Genomic DNA, 9,919 nt, shown 5'->3' on the forward strand with positions numbered 1-9,919 from the left:
GCTTGGGAAGAAAGGTATTAGAAGGGAAGGGAAGAAGTCACTAAAGAGAATGAGAGTAGACAGGTAGAATTCAAGGAAAGGGGAATAAGAAAATTGAAAAGAAATGAAAATACAAAAGAAAAAAAAGAAAAGAAAAAAAGAAAAAAATTTAAAAAAATAATCAAAAAAAATTAAAAATAAAAAAATACTGAAAAAAATTTAAAAAAATTTAAAAAAAATAAAAATGAAAAAATGAAAAAAACCCAAATAATAATAATAAAAAATGTTAAAATACAATCTTAGAGTTTGATTAACTTCTTTTCCAGTAGGTGGAGCTGTGCCCACCGGGCCAAGCTTCTCCTCTCAATACGCGGGAACCAATCACTGTGCAGCAGCTCCTCCTCCCTGACTGGGCGGGTCTCGAATCCTGAGTGCCTAGGGCCTTGTCTTGTGTCTAGTCACTTCCCCACTTTTCCTCCAGCCAGGCCCCGCTCACCGGTGACGCTCACCACAATACTGGCTGCACGCCAGGTTTGCTGCTCCCGGGTGCCCTATTTTCTTGAACGACTGGGCACCCTCTTTCTGCTTGCCATTCCCTCAGACCCTAAGGTTGTTGAGCTTGGGACTGAGAACCCTCAGCGTATTTTGCTTGTCCTCCAGTAGCCACGCTCCTCATAGCTGGTGCAAGAGACCTCATTTGTCAGCACTGGTGGGAGCAGCAGCCTGGTTCCCATGCCGCAGTCCTGCACCACTCCCGATTCCCTCGGTCTGCCTATCGCGCTCATGGGAGAGCTGGGAGGGGCCCTTGAGGTTTCCCCAGTGTTTGAAGAGAAAGGGCTAGGGGGTTACACACCTGCCACCAACAGTTTCAATGAAGTTATCTCCTCCACCGCATTCTGGTGACGTCAGTTCTCTGCCATGGTGGTATCCCATGCGAAGGACAACAGTTCGTTCCCTTTGACGGGTGACAGATGCAACGGGTGGGTCCTGACCAGCTCTCCTAAGCCCCGTCTCAATCTTGTGGCCACTGCCTATGGAGGCTCAGTTGGTATTAACCTCCACAGGATCAGGAAAAGCTGACCAGTTGTTTCAGTGGGATCGTTTAGTGCTGAGTCACAACAGTTTGTCTGCAAGACGCAGGTGAATGGGAGCCTGAATTCAGCCAATCAGGGCTCAGTGTGTGTTCTGAGAGGTGCAGACTGTTCACCCCAGATCCACATTAGCTCAGCATTGCCTAGTGATCCTGAGCAAACAGCATTTAGATGGTTTAAGACTCCCTATGCCTGCGCAGCTGAAGAGGTCAGAGACTTGATCTCTCCGCACCCGCCACCATGTTCCCAATCCACGGAAGTTCCCCCTTTAAAACTTAATGATAAAGAAACATATCCCATTTTCTAGAGGTGGACAAAATATTTGAAAACAGTTCACAAATAAAGATGTACAAAGTACCAGTAAGAAGGAGAAAGAAACCAGTTATCAGAGATATTCATATTAATATCTTAGTAATATACTATTACACATCTATTAGATTTGCTAAAATACAAAATGTTAAAAACCTCTCAAGTGGGCAGGATTGTGCAGTAACTGGGAATCCCATGTGGAATTTCTGAGAATAAAAAATGGTATCAATATACTGGCATTTTTTATTTTTGTTTCTGAAATTAAACATAGACACCAAATCTGAGTCCCAAAATTCCATTCTGAGGTTTTACCCCAGAGAAATGAAAACATAGGTCACAAAAGTAGTATTTAGTAATATTTTATTCATAATAACTAAAAACTCTAGTTTGGAGTCTACAGATAGGAAAATAAATACACTCTGGCAAATTTACTTATACACTGAGTAGTATTCAGTAAAGTCCTTTAGTGCATTACTGATGTACCATGAATGAGTAATCAAACAGGATAACTAAAGTGTATCTTATATAAAAGTACATAAACCCTGATATGTTTTACATAAAATTCTAGCACAGGCAAGTCATCAGTTAAGAAAATACTAAAATACTGATTGCTTCTGGAGTGATGGGATTGAAATTGACTGGTATAAAGAATTGGGGGATTTGGATGCTTATCAGTCATGAAGATACAATCATGGGACAGGGTTTCATAAGAAATTATGTTCCACTGGGTGTGGTGTTACATGCCTCTAATACTAGTAGCTTGGGTGAATGAGGAAAAAGGATCACTTTTTTGATACCAGACTCAGCAACTTAGGAAAGTTGTAAGCAACCTAAAGAAACCCTGTATCAAAATATAGATAGATAGATAGATAGATAGATAGATAGATAGATAGATAGATAGAATAAAAGAGCTGGGGATGTGGCTTAGTGGTTAAGCATGCCCTTGGGTTCAATCATTAGTACCAAAAAATAAATAAATTAATTAAATTAAATTAAAATAAAAAAATAATAGAAAAGAAATGACACCCCTCATAGTCTGAAATTGTCCAGAGGATTATCCACAAAGGAGAAGTTTGAGGGAACTCATGAGAAAGAAGAGAGTCAGAGAAGTTGTCTATGGGAATTATTTTTCCAGGTGATATATCTATTAGTATGGCAGGGGTTATAGATATCTGAAGGGTAATAGCACCTTGGGATTTATTAACCACATTTTCTTTTAATTGTACATCAGATGCTAGGTGTCCAAAGTAGGTGAGATGTGAGTGGTTAAATTTTTACTGGTTGGATTTATATTTTTAATATAATTAGTGGTAAATAAATTTGGATTTCTCATTCATGAACTTTTTATCCAATGATTTTATGTCTGTAGTGAATATTTAATCCAGGAGCAAGCACATGGAGACCATTCTTGCTAGTTTAAATAATTAATGACAAGGAGAAAAAGAGAACTTTGGGGATTGATAATAATTATGTATATTTTGATAGGAGTTTAGAGTACACAAATAAATAAATCAACCAAATCTTGGTAAATGTATACTTTAAATCTGTATATTTGTGGTTTCTTTATGTAAGTTTTTATAGCAAGTGAAGAAAATTGAACTGTAGTTAGTGATAGTTATGTTGTAGTATTTAAGGAATAATGAACTGTTTTTTTGCAGTTCACACTAAAATGCCAAAAATGAAAGAAGTTAATCAATTGAAGACCAGATTCTTGGATGCCTATAAAATGTTAATTTTAGAATCTAGTTTGGATTATACCAAGATTTATACTGAAAGACAGAGGGCATATGTAATAGAGTAGGATGCAAAGGAGTTAACCATTCAGATACTGAGAAGTACTGTAAAACAAATTACCTCAGAACACATTGTTTGAAAACCAAACATGTCATATAATTTATTACAAAACTAATTCAAGTTTCATATTTCAAAATGTTTATGATGAAGTATGAAAAATAAATGTGTGTCAAATTGGCCAGGTGATCAATTCATGACACAATGCTGTTGAATTAGAAATATTATAGACTTACTTTCTTACCAATTCTAAGGTATAATTTTATAAAAACTTTGTCCTACAATTATTGATGTGACTAATCGATATGAGGTTTTTTCTGTTATGGGGAAATTCCTTCTGCTCTTGACAATACATGTGAATTGTTGTCATCATTTGTGTGCTCCAGGAGGGCTCTACTGGATTGCTGGATGGGTAAAACACAAAAGAGGCCTGCAGAGGGTGAAAGGGCATCTCTTTCTCTACAATGATTGTCTTATTGTGGCCAAAATCTAGTAAGTATACTGCATACTATCTTCTATTTGTCATTAAATAGAAGATAGTATGCGGTAAACTTATTAGATTATATCTCCACTAACACATGCTCACGGTAAAAATGCGTGGCCTCCATCACTAGAGTTAATACCTAAAGTGAGCTATATGTTTGTTTGTTTTTCCAAAAAATGAATCAAATTTTCATGTAATCAACACATTTTTATTTAGGCGGTCTTTCTTTGGTCATACCCTGAGTAAATATAGGAGATACAGTGAAGAATGTGATGATCTGGTCCCTATTCTTTTAGGTGTTAAATTTTAACATGAAATTATATTTTACATGAATGTGGGGAAATTAGATTATTTGGCTTTCTTTGGAGAAAAGAGGGTAACATGTAAAATAAAAGACAGAGGTTGTTTAGAGATATCCAGGGGGAAAATTATTATTTGTTGCAAGCAATTTACCACTCAGGATCCGAGAAGAAGAATTGTATATCAAATTGTCCCCAAACATAACATTTTATAACTAACCATCTCATGTACTTTCTCTGAGTCAGAATCTAGAAATGTCTAGCTGGGTGATTCTGGCTCAAATACCAAAAGAAATTTGCAGTCATCTCAAGAATCAACAGGTGGATGTATTCTAAGCTTACAAATAAGGGTGCTGGCAGCCTCAGCTCCTTACTGATTATTGGTCCAAGACTTTACTTCCTTCCACGTGAGCCTCTGCACAGTTCTTCTCATAACTTAGTAGGTCACCTTCTTCAAAGTGAAAGAGCTTTTTGAAGCAATGTACCACCATTTCTGATGTATGCTCTTGGCCAGACAAACCAAACATGGCACAACATAGAAGGATCCACAGAGGATAAAATATCAAGAATCAGGGATCAAAAAAAGCTTGAAACCACAATGGCTATCATAAGAAACTTGGATTTTATTTTACAGTGTTTTCATTGGAAAGTGTTATAATTCATATCTTGAAACATTTACTCAAGTTAGATAATAATATTTACTGAAGTTATTCAATGTTCCTCAAGTTGGAAAGTGGTCAAGAAGAAATATAGAGTTATTATTAATACAAGGTTATTATCATTGTTCCAATAAGAGAACAAGAACTATATCTGGGTACACAATTGTACAGAAACATTTGGATATATATGTATTTGGAATGTATTTTAGGAATACCTAATAGGATTCATTTGTTTTCCACAATAAATACCAAGGCAGATAATATCCAGCCAAAAAAAAGGGTCTCTTAATTATCTTTTACTCCTCTTTGTTATTGATCAAAAATCAAGAAACAGTATTTTAACAAATACATTTGCACAATGAGAATTTAGTCAACAGAGAATAGTAAATGCTTTATTTTTATTTATCTATACCTTCACATCTAAATTATGCCATGGCATTAATAAGTCACAGGAGGGCTACACCCAAATTTGGCAAAACTTTATAATTAACATGAATGGTCTTATTACAAGTAAACTTAGGATCTTATGGTATGTTAGGAATTAGTTTAAAGACACTAAGCATTAAAACTATTCAGGGTATAATTTTTCTCATTATATAAACAATTTATATTCAGAGAAGTTAAGTGACTTCTAAATTACCAATTTTGTAGTCAGTTAAACCCACATTGGTAAATAGGTCCATTTTATTTCAAAGTCTACTCGATAAATCAATATGGAGTTTGCTGTCTGCATTGCTGAATTTTTCTAAATTTCTTAGATGTTGTAAACATGTAAGTTTTTTGTTTGAACGCAGGGGTGCTTAATCACTAAGCCATATTCCCAGACCATTTTTATTTTTTATTTAGAGACACGGTCTCACTAAGTTGCTTAGGGCCTTATTAAGTTGCTCAGTCTGGTTTTGAACTTAAAGTTCTTGTGCACCAGGCTCCCAAGCTGCTGGGATTATAGGTGTGTGTCACCATACCCAGCTTTTCTTAACTTTTTATTTTTGTTTGTTTTTGTGGTGCTAGGGATTTAGCCCTGGGCCTTGTGCTTTCAAGGCAAGCACTCTAACAAATGAGTTATATCTTCAGCACTCATCTTAACTTTTCATGTGAAAATATTTTCTCCTAAATATTCATAGAGTAAAAAATCAAAATACAAGTTTTATTGAATGGTTTAGGTGCATAATAACATCTATCTACATTCACAGTCTTTTTTATGTAGATTTTTAAAATTTATTTTCAGACAGCACATGATTAAGTTGCTGAGAGTTCCATGAAATTTTCTTGACTAGCTTGTGACCCTCCTGCCTCAGTCTCCTGAATAAGCAGGGTTACAGGCAATTTCTACCATGCCCACACAAATTTTTTTTCAAATACAATTGAAGAACAGTTCCACATTATGTCTTCAATGAAAGGAATATCTACAGTGAAACTTTGAAATTGTATAAGATGTTATAAAAAGTAAAGAGAGTAATCTCTCCATCCAAGTCTTTGCACTGGGTACATTGAAGCTTTAAGTAGGGAGACTATTTGCAGAGGAACAAATCATTTCTTTTAAAATATACAACATTCATCATTTATTTATTTAAAAAATATCAGACATGTTCTATACTTTAAGTATGTAATAAGAGAATCAGATAGGTCAAATTTAATTTTCCTAACAATCCCTCAAGTTAAGATTTGTTTTCCATATTAAACACTGAGGTTCAGGAGGTTCTTTATATACTGGGATTTGCAGAGATGGAGTTTGAACACAGGGCTTAATTCTAACAGCTAACTCTTTCCACTTGACTATATTCTTCTCAGGTGTCTGGCCTTTGCTCAGCCTGGAGGCCAATTAGCAAACAACATATACTATAATATCCAAACTCCTGAATTCTATAAGACCTTAGAAACTATTTACTTGTAACTCACTTTCAGTTGTTGAGGAGAAAGGCATTTTTCTGCATCCTTTTTTTGGATATTTTTCTTAGCAAATATGGTAATGTTCAAAATAGAATGCTTTTTTTTCTTTGCTAAATTTTCCTATTGCTCTGAATATTGCAAGCATCCATTCGGGTTTCTTTTTTTGGTAATCTGTTTTTGCTAAACTTCTTTTAAATACACTCTTTTCCACTCAGAATTGTTATTTTTACATATATTGGCAAAATATGTATCCACAATCTACTTCTGTATATGACTTTTTATTTTGAAGTTTCCCATCTCAAATAAGGTTACATCATGTGTTTTCCACATAATGCTTCTGAGGTCACTCTTTGGCCCTCTTGAATATTTTCATGAAGTCACAAACTGTATGTCAATTGGCTTAAATATTATCAACAGTAATCAGTTTATAAAAGGTTATAAGTATTTTATATGTTATTAAAGATATTTTGAAACATAGGCCATCTATTATTAGTATTATTAAATGTTATTAATTATTTGTGAAAACTCTTACCCTTAAAATAGTACATAAATGTTTGATGGAATAATAATTATCAAATACTGCTGCCTTGTGAAATTTCTGACCACAATACTTTAGATCTTGTTTACAGGTCCATTCTCATACTAAATGTTTAGTCATATTCAGAAATCATCTTAATAAAAAACAATATTTTCTAAAACAACAACCAAGAAGAAGCAGTCCTTGAAATTAAAAAAAAAATTGTGTCTTTTCCTTTCTCAGACATGGATGAAATACTGGATGGTGTCCTTGGTCATTTAATTTGCTGTGCCGCAGTCTGGCTGGGCACAAATCACCAAGCCACCACAAAGCACTTGTATGTTCAAACAGGAAACTTTATTGCCTGAACTCCAACAGCACTCCATGCACACTCCCCAGGAACTCTCCCAAACACCACCCACGCGGCTCCTCCAGGAACACCACACACCATCCAGAACTCCCCAGGAACTCTCCCGGAACCCCATCAGGCTGCACACGCACTCACTCTGGGAACTCTGCGAGAACTCAATGGGAACTCCAAAGTAGCGGGCGCCGGAGGCAGCAAGAGCTGCCCTATTGCCCGAAAGTAAAGGTCATATATACAATTGAATACATAACCTGTTTCAATCCAGCATCATCTTAATGGCTCACCTCTCAACCATTACTTCTGGCAAAATGCCAGGGGCCATTCTGACTCGGCTGTGGCTCTCAACATTGTTGAAATAATCTGAGACCAGCACTTAGTGTTCCGTACTTAGTCCATCTGTTCTCAGCCACAAGAGGCAAGTGGCAGCCTCAGGTTTCTCATTTCATCTTCTCTTTTTCAGGCTCCTTAGGAAACTGCTTTCAGTCATTAGAATGAGCTCACAGAATAATCTTAAGTGTGATGAATATTTGAATGGCTGCCACATAGTTATTTAATTAAACTAGGTGAATGTCATTAAGTACAATAGAGAGGGTTTAGCTGGGTGTAAGTGGTGCATGCCTGTAATCCAAGTGGCCTGGTTGACTGAGGCAGGAGGATAACAAGTTCAAATCCAGCCTCGGAAAAAGTGAGGTGCTAAGTAATTTAGTGAGACCCTGTTTTTAAATAAAAATACAAAATAGGTCTGGTGATGTGGCTTAGTGTTTGAATGCTCCTAAGTTCAGTCTCTTGTACACCATCCCATAATTCATTTATTCGCTAAAATGTTATATTTGCTCCATTTTGTGCTGAATGTCACAGTATTTGCTGAGAATTATTTTGAGTTTATTGTCAGCCTTTTCTATACTAAAATGAAAAGAAATGTTTAAAAACAAATGGGCTTTAATTTTACAAAACAAGATCTGTTTTATGAACATTAATATTCCAGAGAGAAGATAATGTTTTCTAGCCATAGAAAAACCAAGTGGGATAAACAGAAATGACTACTCAGCTCACACACACTTCAAGCCATCACTAATCTCATATTTTAGTTGATAAGCAATTAATTCTCTAAAGTTAAGAGAGATTTTGAACAACCTTCTGATTATTAATTTGCACTAAAATTTTGATAAAATATTTGTGGCATAAATTGGGGAATCTACACCAAAATGTAATTACAACATATCTCTCTATGATAAGGGAAGGAAAACAACTATTTTTCAAGAGTTCACAAGAATTTCTTCCAGGATACAGGTCCCAATGTACCTGTCATCTTAAAAATTTGGAAGCAATGAAGTACGTGTACAAAAAAAAAAGTAATTGATTTTGGGAAGTTATTGTTTTTTTTTTTTATCAGTTAAATTCCCCTCAAATATAGAAGTTAGAATAAAAGTAGGGAAAATTAGGGGATGGAGGTAAGGAGGGAAAGGGAAAGAACTGTTGCATACCACTTAAAAATTATACTATATGAATTGTGAATATACCATTGTGAATCCCACATTTATGTATAATTATAATTCTCCAATAAAAAAAAATGTAAATGAATTAAAGGAAGACTGGAAGAGTAGAAGAAGGGGAACAGGGGATGGGAGGTAATGAGGACAAGGGAAAGTACAAGAAAATGAATTAAAGTAAATTATAATACATGCATATGAGAATATGAAACAATGAGAACCACTATTATGTAAAACTATAATGTAATAATAATAAATTTTTATTTAATTTCTTTTGGTTGTAGTGTAATTGCAGATGATAATAGCAATACTGATAAAGCCAGTAAACATACATATTCTACAATTTCTGTATTATAATATTATTAGAGACTGAGACTAAAAATTGGAAGAAGTATACTATGACCTAGAGACTGTTCATTTTAATATAAAGTTTTAGTGGAATTTTTTTGTAATTCTTGTGAGCTAGACATTCTACATTTACCTCCATAACTGTTCACAATTTTTCTCTTCCAATCCCATAACAAAAATAATCATCTCAATAATTCTTGTGTCTTGAGGTAGCTGAAAAGACTAGACTTAAGACAGAAAAGCTTATGAGATTTTACAGAAAGTGTCTTCAATCCATTTGAATTATAGGAATCACAATTTCCAGGTATTTGCAGGTGTGTAGGAGTTAAGACCATAAGTAAACTCAGCATTGTACCCTCTCCCTGCTCACATTCTAGCACTGCTGCTTTATGCTATTTCACTTTTGGCATGTTAATCTCTATGATTCCATTTGCTTATGGATACAGTGTTTGAGAATTAAACTAAGTAATATCATATATCTTTACACAATGGTACCTGGTGAGTTTTCAGTAAACATCAGCTATTATTTTATTTATTTATTTATTTTTATTATTTTTTTAATACTTATTTTTTAGTTTTTTCGACGGACACAGCATCTTTGTTTTTATGTGGTGCTGAAGATCGAACCCGGGCCACACGCTTGAGCCACATCGCCAGCCCAGCTATTATTTTTAGTAGAGAACAGAAAACATTGT

The sequence above is a fragment of the Callospermophilus lateralis genome, chromosome 1, assembly GCF_048772815.1.
Source record: "Callospermophilus lateralis isolate mCalLat2 chromosome 1, mCalLat2.hap1, whole genome shotgun sequence".
Lineage (NCBI taxonomy): Eukaryota > Metazoa > Chordata > Mammalia > Rodentia > Sciuridae > Callospermophilus > Callospermophilus lateralis.